This window comes from Platichthys flesus, chromosome 24 (assembly GCF_949316205.1).
Source record: "Platichthys flesus chromosome 24, fPlaFle2.1, whole genome shotgun sequence".
Classification (NCBI taxonomy): Eukaryota; Metazoa; Chordata; class Actinopteri; order Pleuronectiformes; family Pleuronectidae; genus Platichthys; species Platichthys flesus.
In genome coordinates this window covers 5,670,074-5,682,182 of record NC_084968.1, presented here as the reverse complement: position 1 = coordinate 5,682,182, position 12,109 = coordinate 5,670,074, and the positions used below count along the sequence as shown (strand labels likewise).

Below are 12,109 nucleotides of genomic sequence, written 5' to 3'. Positions count from 1 at the left end.
TGAGAGAGGTAGGGAGGCAAAGAGAGTTTGGGGCAGGCTGGCTCCTGGACAATAAGCATGAGGAGAGACAATGAATAGCAGCTCCTTCACAGACAGACACATGATGAATGGGTCTGCTGGCTAGAAAGCTAGTGCACAGTGGACAACAGGGGAAGTGTGTCCGTTCACCCCACAGTGCGTGCGTGTGTGTGTGTGTGTGTGTGTGTGTGTATTAAGCAGCATGTGTGTAACTACAGGAGCGATCCTGTAGTTACACACTACAGGATCCAGTGTGGCAGTGACCACTCTAGAGAACAGGCCGATATCCAGTTTGCCTTTCCGTCCCGTAAAACCAAATAAAACCATCAGCTCCAAAAATCGGCCCTCGCGGTGAGTTGTCAAACTTAACAGCAGGTAATTAAAACTAATAGCACAGTTTCCCTTTGGGGTTGACGATAGAAGATGCATGTATCCCACTAACAGCAATTAGGCAGCTAGTTACCCCGGGGCTTAATTATAACCACTGTCCATACGAAGGCTTTGGGAGGGACTATAATGGGCTCTTATAGTTGCCTATGTTTATCTAAGTGATTAGTGATTAGCATGATCACTGGAAAGGTCAGCAGCTCACATGAAAGGTGGGCTGCCTCCCTGACATTTCTGCTTTTCTGCGCTTAATTGGTACGACAGTAAGTGTTGTTTTCTATTAGCAGTTTGCAAAAGTACATATTAGGGTGCCATCATGGAGGCTATGTTGGGTACACTGCGTTTTAAAACCTACACACAGACATTCCTGTGGACTGAAGTCACATTTTTATGGCCGCGTGTTTCTGAAATGTACACAATTAAGTCATTTTATGGCCGTTTGGCGCAATGGGCTGTTTTTTTATTTCTCTCCCTTGAATAACGCTGGTTTGGGCATTACTGGTTTATGTCTGAGGTAACTTGCATCTTACATCACCAGTATAAAATAAGCCTATTACTGATGGAGCTTTATTGGCACAAGCTGTAACTGAAGTGGTTCTGTTCTTGCATTTGTTGGGGATATTCTGACATTGTGTTTGGTTGGTTTGGTTAAATAGAGTGGAGGTCCTCCAGTGTGTCTGTTGTAGCAGAGGCTTTGGCAGCAGAGGCTCCTCTAATCGAGTTAGCTGTGATAACAGGAGAGGCAGCTGGCTTTCCAGGAATATACTGTCCTACTGAGCAGCCAGTCCTTGCAAGTGGATTTCAAACATACCGTACATACTAACAGACTGACTCACCCGCCGTGGCCAACCTTTCTATTTCCTGCGTTTTAAATATGAATGTCATCTACTGTGGCCCCTTTGGACAGTTAATGCATAATGTATGTACACACACTGAGACAAGCTTATTATCACATTCAACAGTACATTCACACGCTGGCTTCACTCACTTGCTCTCTCACACACTCGCAAGCCTAATCGGTTTCCGGCCCACACGTGCTTACATGTCACTCTTTGTGTACGGGCTGTTTATCTGCTGGCAGCTTTGAGTCAACTAGGTAGGTCAGTAGTTAAATGTCAGGCCACCTTTTTTGGTTGACCATGAAAACACTAACCTTAAAATCCTCTTAGCCACATAATGGCCTACTTCCATTGAGTGAACTTGATGACCTGTGCCACTGTGGCAAGTTCAGTTTAAAATGGAACTAAGGATTTTTTTCTTAAAAGCCTTATTTTTTTTTTAAAGGGTGATACCAACGGTTACATGAGGTGTGAATTCTAAAACAGATAATCTCAAGTATTTCAAAAATAATCTTATGAAGAAGACTAGAAGTCTGATAATAATAGAAGTTGCTCCACCTGCTTGTCTAACAATGTTATTTAAAATTGTTGTTATTCTTACAAGGTGAGGTCATGTAAGTGAAGGTGTTGCTTACAAGTGTGACTTTGAATATGCAATGAAGCATTTATTATAGTCTTAAATTATGTACTGCACATACAGGAAACGTAAACTGTAACAACATACTGTAACTGTGACTCTACTGCTCTATATTGCCCTCTATTGAATCCTCCTGGGACACACTATAAATACACCAGATTTAAATTCCTTCAACTGCAGCTTGCCTGTAGGTTTATTCAGGCCATTCAGCTGTTGCTTAACACAGGGCACAGTGAGAGACTTTAATGTTGATTTTACAACATGGGTTTTACTACCTCAGGGGCTGTGAAATCTATTCAAATTAAACTGAAAAGTCACATACTGCGCTACAGACTGTGTGGATGTTCGCTCGCGGGTTTGTTCTTTCCTTGTAATGTAAATGTTCGTCAGCGTTCAAGTGCAACACATTTTGTGCTTTGATGGGATTCATACTATCCTCGGTGATCCAAAAATAGATAAACGTATTTGAAGAACAGTCATATCTACAGTGACACGTGTTGTGTGTAGCATGAACAAGTCATGGGCTCCAACACAACACTTTGATTCCGGTAGTGGGTCAGATTTTCAAGGATACTAAAGGATTAATTATATAGGATACACATCAGGGGAGTCGAACCTCCAGCCTCAAGACCTTATACAGCCCCCGCAAGAATATTGAATATAAAAAAAGATACTCAGAAATAGAAGAATAATTCCTGAGAGCTAGTAATTTTCTCTGCAATTCAACGAAACACACTGTCTCTTTTCCCCCCAAAAATAGACACATACGTATACTGATGAACTCAAAGACAAGCCAGTGCGTTCCTAGTAGAGGGAAACAAACAGGCAAACTGCTTGACTGGCAATGTAGCAGGTTTACTAAATTAAAAAAAACCTTGTATACCCTCAGATTTTGGTGTAAAGAGGTATTGAAAGCCATGCATGGTATTGAGCAAATTTGGCTAAAACAGCTATGAGTGGCTTCATCATCAAAACCATCAGACGCTTCACCTAAGAGAAGCAGGTTCAAGCCATGGCTGAGGTTAGTTTGATGTGTCTTCAATAATTTAGTACGGCCTGTGATGGTGTTATCAAAATATAAATGGCAGTTGAAGAAACCAAACAAAATAGGAATTGGAATCACTAGAACTAGTAAAAACAAGCATTTACGCAACAGAAAAACTGGTATAGTAGTAGTATACTTTACTTGTACATGTGCAGCTAAAGTAAGTATACTAAGAGTGTTTTCTAGTGTGAATACGAAATTCATCTAAATACTACATTGCTTTTCATGGGATATTACTGTGCACATGTACATGAAACATGGACAAAAGGACATTAACAACACTTCAGCAGGTGAACACAGCAGCTTCCACTGCAAACCCTTGAGTCATGTAAGAGCATGTAAAAATGCTGCAAGCTCCAGTTTCACAACTGATCTATAGGATCCCTCTCTGCAAGCTCTTGTCTCTCACTCTCCTCCACTGCAGCCTCCCTGTTCTCTCTCCCTTAGCTGGCCCCTCACACACAAAGGCAGGGGGAGGCAGAGGTGGAGGAGGAGGGAGGGGAAGGAAGGCACAAAGGGCTGGGCGCTGTGGGCTTGCCCTGGGGAGAATGAGGTTGAGGGGCTGGATGGGGGGGAGGGAGGGAGGGTAACAGGGGGTCAAAGGGGGGCCATGGGGTGTATAGGGCTGGGGGGTGGGGGTGAAATCCGAGAGGCAGAAAGCCAGAACAGGAGCAGGGGAGAGGTGGTGGGAAGGGAGGGTGTGGAAGTGGGAGAGCACAACACAAGACAGCTTTTAACTGCACAAATCCCCCCTTCTCAATGTTGAAGGGGGGGGGGGGGGATTTGTTCAAGAAAGGGATTTGATGTGGGAGAGTTGGGAGAAGTTAGGATTTGATGAGATTTACATTTTTCTTCAACAGAGATGCACATCCTCTATCTACCAAAGCCTCATAGACACAACTCTTTTTAAGGCAGAGTGTGTGTTCATTGGCTCAGTGTCTTACACAGCAGCAAACACCTGCTCTTAAACCTTCCTCCTGCATCACAACACATCAGCTGAAGGCAGCAATAAGCTTATAGTGAAATTAAACTAAATCCCTTAAATTACAAAACACAATCACGCTATGGATCGGGAAAGACACGCATTTCTGGTGTGTACGTTCAATTATTTGTTTGTAATCTTGCTTACAAACCAACCAACATACAAACGGACAGGGGTGAAAACATAACTTCCTCAGTGGAGGTAATAAAAAGCCAATAAATTACCACCATCTCAAACTAATCCTGCACCATCTACCCCTCACCCTGACTGCCTTCAATCCTCTTGAGGGGCTTTGACACATACACAGGTGCACATACCAATGATGCAACACGTCACAGTAACAGAAGTACAAGTATATCCACAGTTAACACATAGCTTTGCACACACTGGTGACGTGCCAACAAACACACCTTGTGAGCACAAATACACAGTGTACCAACAGAGACCTGTGACCGTTGGGTAAGGCCAAACAACCGCAGCAGGGTATAGGAGGAATGTTGGGCATCTTCCTCTTTGCAAACTCTGTCACCCTGACACACAATTACAAACACACATTAATGCACAAAGCTTACAAAGAGCGTTCACATGAGAACCAGCACGCACACACAAAAACAAACCCAATGCCCTCTTTTGCAGAAAACTTACATAAGCAGGGATGCAGAGGAGCTCTCTTTCATCACAGCTCTCCTTTCCCCTTAAGTTGAGCTCTCCCCGCCTCAAGCCCTGATCATTCTGATTTGCAGAGTCAGTTTTATTTACATCAACTCAACATGTTTTCTTCTCTGCCAGCTGTTGATTTAAACACATTCAAACATTTGTCGACATGAACAGGTTAAAAGATTTGATATGGAGAGTTTGGTAATACACCCTCACAGACCTCCAGGAGGTGGATGATGTCAGCTCCACCTCTCCCTCCCTACGCCACTCCTCCCTCAATGAAACCGCTGATGACGACAGAGGAGGAGGAGGATGAAGAGGAGTCTCTCCTCCCTGCCTCTGTTTCCTGTCCTCCTCCTACTCCTCACCTACTGCTTCCTGCTGTCCTCCCCTCAGGCATCCTGACTCAGCTCTCACCACCTCTCTTCCTGTCCCTCTCTCGATATCCTTCCTCCTCTTCTCATTTGAACGTGTTGTTCATTTCTTACTAATCTTTTCATCCTGTGTCCTTCACACATAAGGTCTGAGATGCTTCACACTTCTGAAATGTGATTTTACTTGACATCAGCAGCAGATTGAGGAAGACTGAGAGACTAAAGACTCCAGGAGCCCTATTAATGTCATCACTGAGATAATCATTTCCATTACTGCTGTGGCAGAGAAATTTAACATTAAATCAAGAATTTGAATTTTCTTAGAACACAACGGAATGTTATGTACACATACATGCACTTCTATGATCTTCCATGGGTATGTGGCACGTGTGGGTGGCACATGGACTGGAGCATTTAATCAAGAGAAGAGAAGGAGGAGGATCTAAAGACAAAGCAGATGGAAAAACTTCCTGTCCTACACCTGACACTGAATACAAATGAATGTCATCAATTTGATTTATAGAACTGCACAGTGGCTACCATGACAATATTATCTGTCATATTGGCACTTGGCACAACTCAAAAGTTTTTTATTGGAGTTGGTATTAAAATTGGCTTTATGAGATAGGAACACTGGGGGATGCCACACAAAAAGGCTGTGAATAAGACGGAAAACATTAGAGCTACATAATAAGCAATATATCTTATTTGGCAGCCAGGACCAGCCTTGTGGCATGAAGCTTATATACATATCGGAAGCTCTGTATGAAAAAAAAACGTGACGCTAAGAAATATAGTAGGTAAGATAGACTGTAAAACCCAAAGGGAAGGTGACACAAGACAACACATTTAAAGGGTGAGAGTGTGCACTTGTTTATCTCTGGGGCAGACACAGGCTGACAAGGCTGCTGTGCTAAATGAGGGCAGCACTCACTTCTTGCAGTTTAAAAATATGTAACGTAAGACACTTTCTTTGTCTCACAGCCACTCAACAGTCAGTTTAGCTGATTTGACCACAAAGCAAATGGTCAGATTCTATAAGTCACTGCCAGTGCGTTTAACATCCACAGAGAAAAGATAAACACAATCAAGGGAAGGAATGAACCATATGCAAAGTAGGGTTACTGCAAATAAAAAAAACTACACTGTGAATGGTAGAGATTCTTGGAGACACTTATAATGGAAGAGAATGCAACATGATAGTAAGAAAATGTTGAATACAAGGTACTAAAGTGATAAATGGTACTTCTTGTTTTAGACAATGAGAAGTACTTTCTTCAAACAACAGAACCAGATTGAATTCTCATCTATGAAATGACTAAAAAGTCCTCAGGTGAAGTGGATATCAAACACGTACACACTCTGATCTCTGGTACTATGCATGTAGTATGAGTATTTTGCTGCAGGCTATAGTGAACGATTCCAAACAGCAAGCTGTTTGCATTCACATAACCATTGACACGGCTCATGTTCTCATGCTGCACTGCCATTTCTTTCTTTTTTTCAATGATCCAACCTCTCCCTTCTTTCTTTTAAATAACCTCCCTCCTAACAGAAAGCCTTTCAGCCAGATGTATGCATTTGTGCATGTGCAATAATGTGTGTGATGGATCTGACTCATGGCTTTAAATGTGTGTAATAAAGCTGTGCGGGCTAAGTGATGGAAAACCCCAGGTGTGAGAGGCTTGGCAGGGTCCTGGGAGACAGCTGCATTAGAAAGAGAGAGTGTGTGTGCGTGGGGTTGTGTTTGTGTCTTTGTCCCAAAGAGGGAGATCAAAACAGTGTAAGCGATGTCTGTCAGAGTGGGCTTGAGGCCTGTGTGTGAAAATGAAACAGAGCTGGTGTGAGGTTAGGTGTGTGTGCGCCTTAGTAAGGGTGTTGAATGTGTAGAGCTTAACTAAAGGGTGTGTGTGTGTGTGTGTGTGTGTGTGTGTGTGTGTGTGTGTGTGTGTGTGTGTGTGTGTGTGTGTGTGTGTGTGTGTGTGTGTGTGTGTGTGTGTGTGTGTGTGTGTGTGTGTGTGTGTGTGTGTGTGTATACACTTGGCTATGGCCCAATCCCATTTAATTAGTACTTGTAGTGAAAACGTCAACTCCTCTCAGAAAACAGAAAAAAGACTAATGTACAAAACACTGAGTTAATTTTTTTAAATAAAACGAGCGTACTCAGCAAGTCATGAATAAAATCTGACGCTGCGGAGCTGGTTGATTACTCATAAAGTTCTTTCAAACATCAGGCCGGCAAAAACAGAAAATAAAGAAAAATGTTTAATGAGGTGGACAATTTCAAATGCATTGGCTCAGTAAATGTAGCAGCTTCATAAATATCTGGCCTCATAAAAAAATCCTGAGTGACAAACAACGCAGGTTACCTATACTGTGTCACAGAGGGAGCCTCTATAGCCCAAACACACCGTAGGCTTCCACACTACCAGACCATATTACAGAATATACAATTGTTAAAAAACTTTATTATTTTAGGATCAAAGGAGACAAAATCCTCTATGAATGTTTTCTCTGCTGAGACAATTGGGAGTCCAGACAGAGATTTGATCCCAGATCAGCAGGGTTTCACATTCTGCCGTCTGAAATGCTTCTAAACGGTCAACAGTTAAAGTAAACACTATTTTAGAGGGAACGTGTGATGTGTTATTACGGGTATTTCAATGCATTTGAACAATGCTCAGACAAACGTGCATCTACTGGACAGACTGAGCAGATAAACACACATCATTATGGATTGAGACTTGCACATCCCATGAGCAGCAGGTCAAAGTCTGGGTAAAATGTCTTACCTGGGCAGGTGGGTGCTAGCGAGATGCAGATGGCTCATCTGCAGGGGAAACAGTTATTAGTTATCTGGTGCAATCAACAGGGAGGAAACCAAGTGATCACACAATATTGTGACGCATACTATTACAGGAGTGGGTTTTAACAAACAATACAACACTGTGGGGAATCTGTGGTACAGTACTATCTTGTCTCTTCCTCATTTAACAAACCATTTCATCACTATATTTATGAAACAATGACAAATTAAAATATAACTATTGTCCATCTTACCATCAGACATCCCCAGACAGTGCAGTCCATCTCCACTGGCTGTGATTTTCAGCTTTTAACCTGCCGACAGCAGGTCACCCAGTCGGACATGTCACCTCTGGCTTCAGTCACGGTGGCTCTTCAGACACGGCATGACAGTGCTCGGCAATGTTCCTCATTCCATCTCTGTGAATGGGAAAAACAGAGATTAACTATCATGATCAGAAGCAATAATCAAGTTGTGCATCCGGTCGATACGAACAGAGATTGAGGATTGATTTTTTTTTTTTCCTGAGGGAAGGTTTGTATGAGCAGAGAATAAGGATTAGACAACAAAACATTTCACAGTAATAGGTTATACCTACTCACTCTTCTTCCACTATGCATAAGCATTATGTGCATATGTATTAGACTTTTGAAACTATTTTATGTTTTAACTATCAATATTGTTTCGTTGCCGTAAAGAGAGTTTGAATATGTGTTATTTGGCAGAAATGCTGAATCTATTCAATTGCAATAAATGTGGTGATTTAATTTAGCGGCCCAAAGCAGACAGTTAATCAACATGTATTGCGAGACCCACAGTGAGTTTCCAACAGCGCACTAAGAAGGAAGCAGCTGTTCACAAAAACCCAGACCGGGGTTGGACTGCAAATGTGTCGCCATCTAGAGGAAAATACATATTCTTGCACTACTGTATATTATTATGCACGTGAAAATAGAAGACCAAGGTGGTACTGGATAGCAGATACAATGCTTCAGTATCAGAATGTGATCATCCATGAAATGTGTGTATAAAAGCCTTTGGCCTGCTATGATACAGGAAGAGAAATAGATAAAGCAGGTGAGGGCCTTGGAAAACATTAAATAACTGAGATGAAGGCCGGGAAAAGGGGGAAGTGACTGAGAATGGATTTGATTATGTAAACAATGTACACACAGTGAATTATTCCGTCCAATGATCTGTAAAGTTTATTTCTGGCCATCCCCAAATCCAGATTCAAAACTAAAGGTGACAGAGTATTGTTCTGTCATGGCTCCCACCCTCTGGAACCGTCTTCCCTTATTAAGAATAAATCCAGAATCCAATTTGAAGAGGTTCTTTGAAAACGAACCTATTTTGTAAATTTTTTAACTTGGTCCAGTTCTTATGGTTCCATTGTTTTTTTTAATGTTATTGTTCTATTTGTCTTCTACTCTTTTATTTCCTCACAGTTTTTATCTCACAGTTTTCCTGAGCCACTGTCACATATACAAGTACATAATCTACTGGAACTAAGAGGGACACATTATTTATATTGTGTTTGACATTTAAAAGGTCCAAACCTACTGTTAATGGAAACCATCAAGTTAACAACTAGGTTGAGGAATAGTCTCGAGTCCTAGTACTTGGTCGTAGTGACATAAAAGTAAACACAAAGTAGTTTTACTTTAATTTACAACAGAAGACGTATTTATTTTGAACACGACTGTAGGTGTAGCCACTGTAAATACAAGTACACAGCACTACACCCGCCGCCATCACACCTACTGTACAAAGACTCGTGTAAATAGAACAAGCGCATATTGAACGTTGTCTATTCAGACAACAACTTAATATTTACCTTCGCAGTGGGTTTTGTTGTGTTGTGTAGCGCCACCATGTTTCCTGCCCCGTTATCCTCTCAGGTGCGTATAACCCCGCGAGTAAACATTACTGTAATTCAAGAGATACGCAGAAGTACTTCAACCCGTGACTCTGTAAATGTACTGTGGATATTCAAAAGTTGTAAAATGAATAACAATAAATCTAGTTTAACGGACACATGTTGTTTTTGTTCGGTTTCGTCAGCGCGGACATGGTGCGACAGAATTAGCTAAACTGTTTACAGCTGTTAGCATCTGCTCGAGCTATGCTGCATTGTGGGACATTGTAGTCCACCAGCTGCTGGACTACAAACATGTAAAAGAATGATCATTTTTGGAATGACACAGACAACAAACCCACTTTTAAGCATTCCATCCAACAACATGGATATATCATTTAGATTAAGATTAAACTACTACATTTACAATTTAAACTTAATTTGTATTAAGATTTAATATTTTGATTGATCATTTAGGTTTAAATTTCATATTCAAATTTAATATGCGGTTTTGGCATTTAATATTTAGATTCAATATCTAGATTAAACATTTATATTAAGATTTCATATTTAGATTTACAATCGGACCCATAGCTATGACATAATTCGAAGTCTATTCCAGGTCAATGATGGCTCATTTTATTCCAGTATATAAACATAAGTGTAACATCTAATATTGAGATGTGCGTTACTTAGACAGGGTACCTTTGAATGAAAGCCTGCTGAAGGCCAACAGCCTCCTTGCTTTAACAATAAACTTTAAAATATCAAAACTTTCTGTCATTATTGACATAGCTGTTTGTGTTGGTTCACTGGAAATCTGCCATAACCACCATCACACACTGTAAATGGATGGAAGGTGTTATGGCAAACAAAAAAGTACAAACAATGTTAACGTCTGGAAGCTTTTTCTTTCTTACTTTGAACAAACCTGTGCATCCAAATATGAACCGTGTGGGTGAATCCCTTCTGTTGGTTGATGTTGTGATATTTTTGAGCATGTTGTACAAAGTTCAATAAAAAAACTTCACAATTATAAAATGAAGGAAGGCTTTTTGGTAGACGTGTGTTTGAAGCACTGCAGAGATAAAATGATCAAAAGTAATAACCAGTAATCCTGATGACCACACGAGTATAACTAGTTCACTATCCAGTGTCGCCATCCAGTGGCCACATGTCCGAAGTGCAACAGGAAAAGCAGGCAGAGGGGTGGAGACACAGATTGAATTCGGAGGAAGAGAATTCAAACGCTCTTCCTGGAAATAGTGGAGAACCCGCCACAACTTCACCACATGACATTTCTCAGAGAAAATGCGACACCGCTTCCCGGGATCGACCCCCGGTTTCATTCAGCCCGCCGCCCGCTCGCCCCCCCCGATCCGTGAAACATCACGACCACTGTGCACATCGCATCCCACCCACGGCCGCAGATCCTCCGTGTCTTTCCTGTGCATCTTCCCCAACGTGTGGCCGAGATCGACAGCGGGCGATTGCGACACCGCCAACCTCCGGAGCCACCTTTCCGTAAACTCCTCCAGCCTGACCGTAAAAACACATGACATCACCGGCGGCTGCTGGCTGATGAACCCGGGTTATGAAACATCTGCCACATGATCCCGCCGCAGTGTCCAAACTTATCCACCCTACGTGTATGTGTGTGTGTGTGTGTGAGCGTGTGAAGTTACACATGTGTAGCCATGTGTGTGCGTGTTCGTGCAACACGATCCGACCACAGCACCGCCTCGTGTTTGTGTGTCTGACGCAACAAACCCCGGGTTTGTGCCCCTGCTCGCATGTTGATCGCGTGTCCTGAAGGATTTATGACAGGATATTATAGTTCAGGTTGTATCCAATGGAGTCGCACTGCCCCCCCCCCCCTCCCCTTCTCCCCGCCACAGTTCTTAGGTAACACAGCCTCACATGTGATAAGAGTCATGCATCATGCCTACCTTTTATGTACAATCCCCCCAAAACCTGCCGGGGAGGTGGCGCGCTCCTTGTGGAAACAGAGAAATAGTGGAAAATCTGCAAAGCACTCCATCTTCATGGATGACGCAGCCCCCTAAAATCCCCCCCCAAAAAAATAAAAAATATGAAAGCCCAGTGAACATCCATAGGTGCAATCGTCGACACGGGGAATAGGAGCTGCGTGTGTATACGCAGATAGATCCGAGCCCGGGCTGAGGAGACGTTCGCCCATGAGCAAGACATGACCGGTGGACTCATCACTGATCTCGCATCCCTGCACAGTCCCGTCGCCTTCCCCGAACCATTGCACAGCGCTTTTCCGCCTGCTGAAGACCATCTGGGCAAAGAACCCGCCCGCTCCTGCTCTGTGGGCTGCGGAGGCAGAGAGGGTAGCAGTGGGCACAGATACCCTGGACACCCCCCCTCCCCACGAAAAAAAACACCGCTTCGCTGATATCCGTTTCCCAGACTGGCACGGTCCGCCGCGATCCCGAGCAGGCAGTCCTTCAAGAAATTGCGCAGTTTTTATTCCATTGAA

At 42.7% G+C, this 12,109-nt stretch overlaps 1 protein-coding gene across 1 annotated transcript in view; it reads right to left on the bottom strand.

The window, feature by feature from the left end:
- Nucleotides 1-12,109, bottom strand: part of kdm6ba (lysine (K)-specific demethylase 6B, a) — an 88,697-nt gene extending 76,588 nt beyond the window's left edge. Inside the window, exons 1-3 of the mRNA XM_062383870.1 lie at nucleotides 11,553-12,109; nucleotides 8,000-8,164; nucleotides 7,732-7,769 (exon numbers count right to left, since the gene is read on the bottom strand). The gene's annotated coding sequence lies outside the window, so the exon portion shown is untranslated. The remainder of the gene's footprint in view (nucleotides 1-7,731; nucleotides 7,770-7,999; nucleotides 8,165-11,552) is intronic.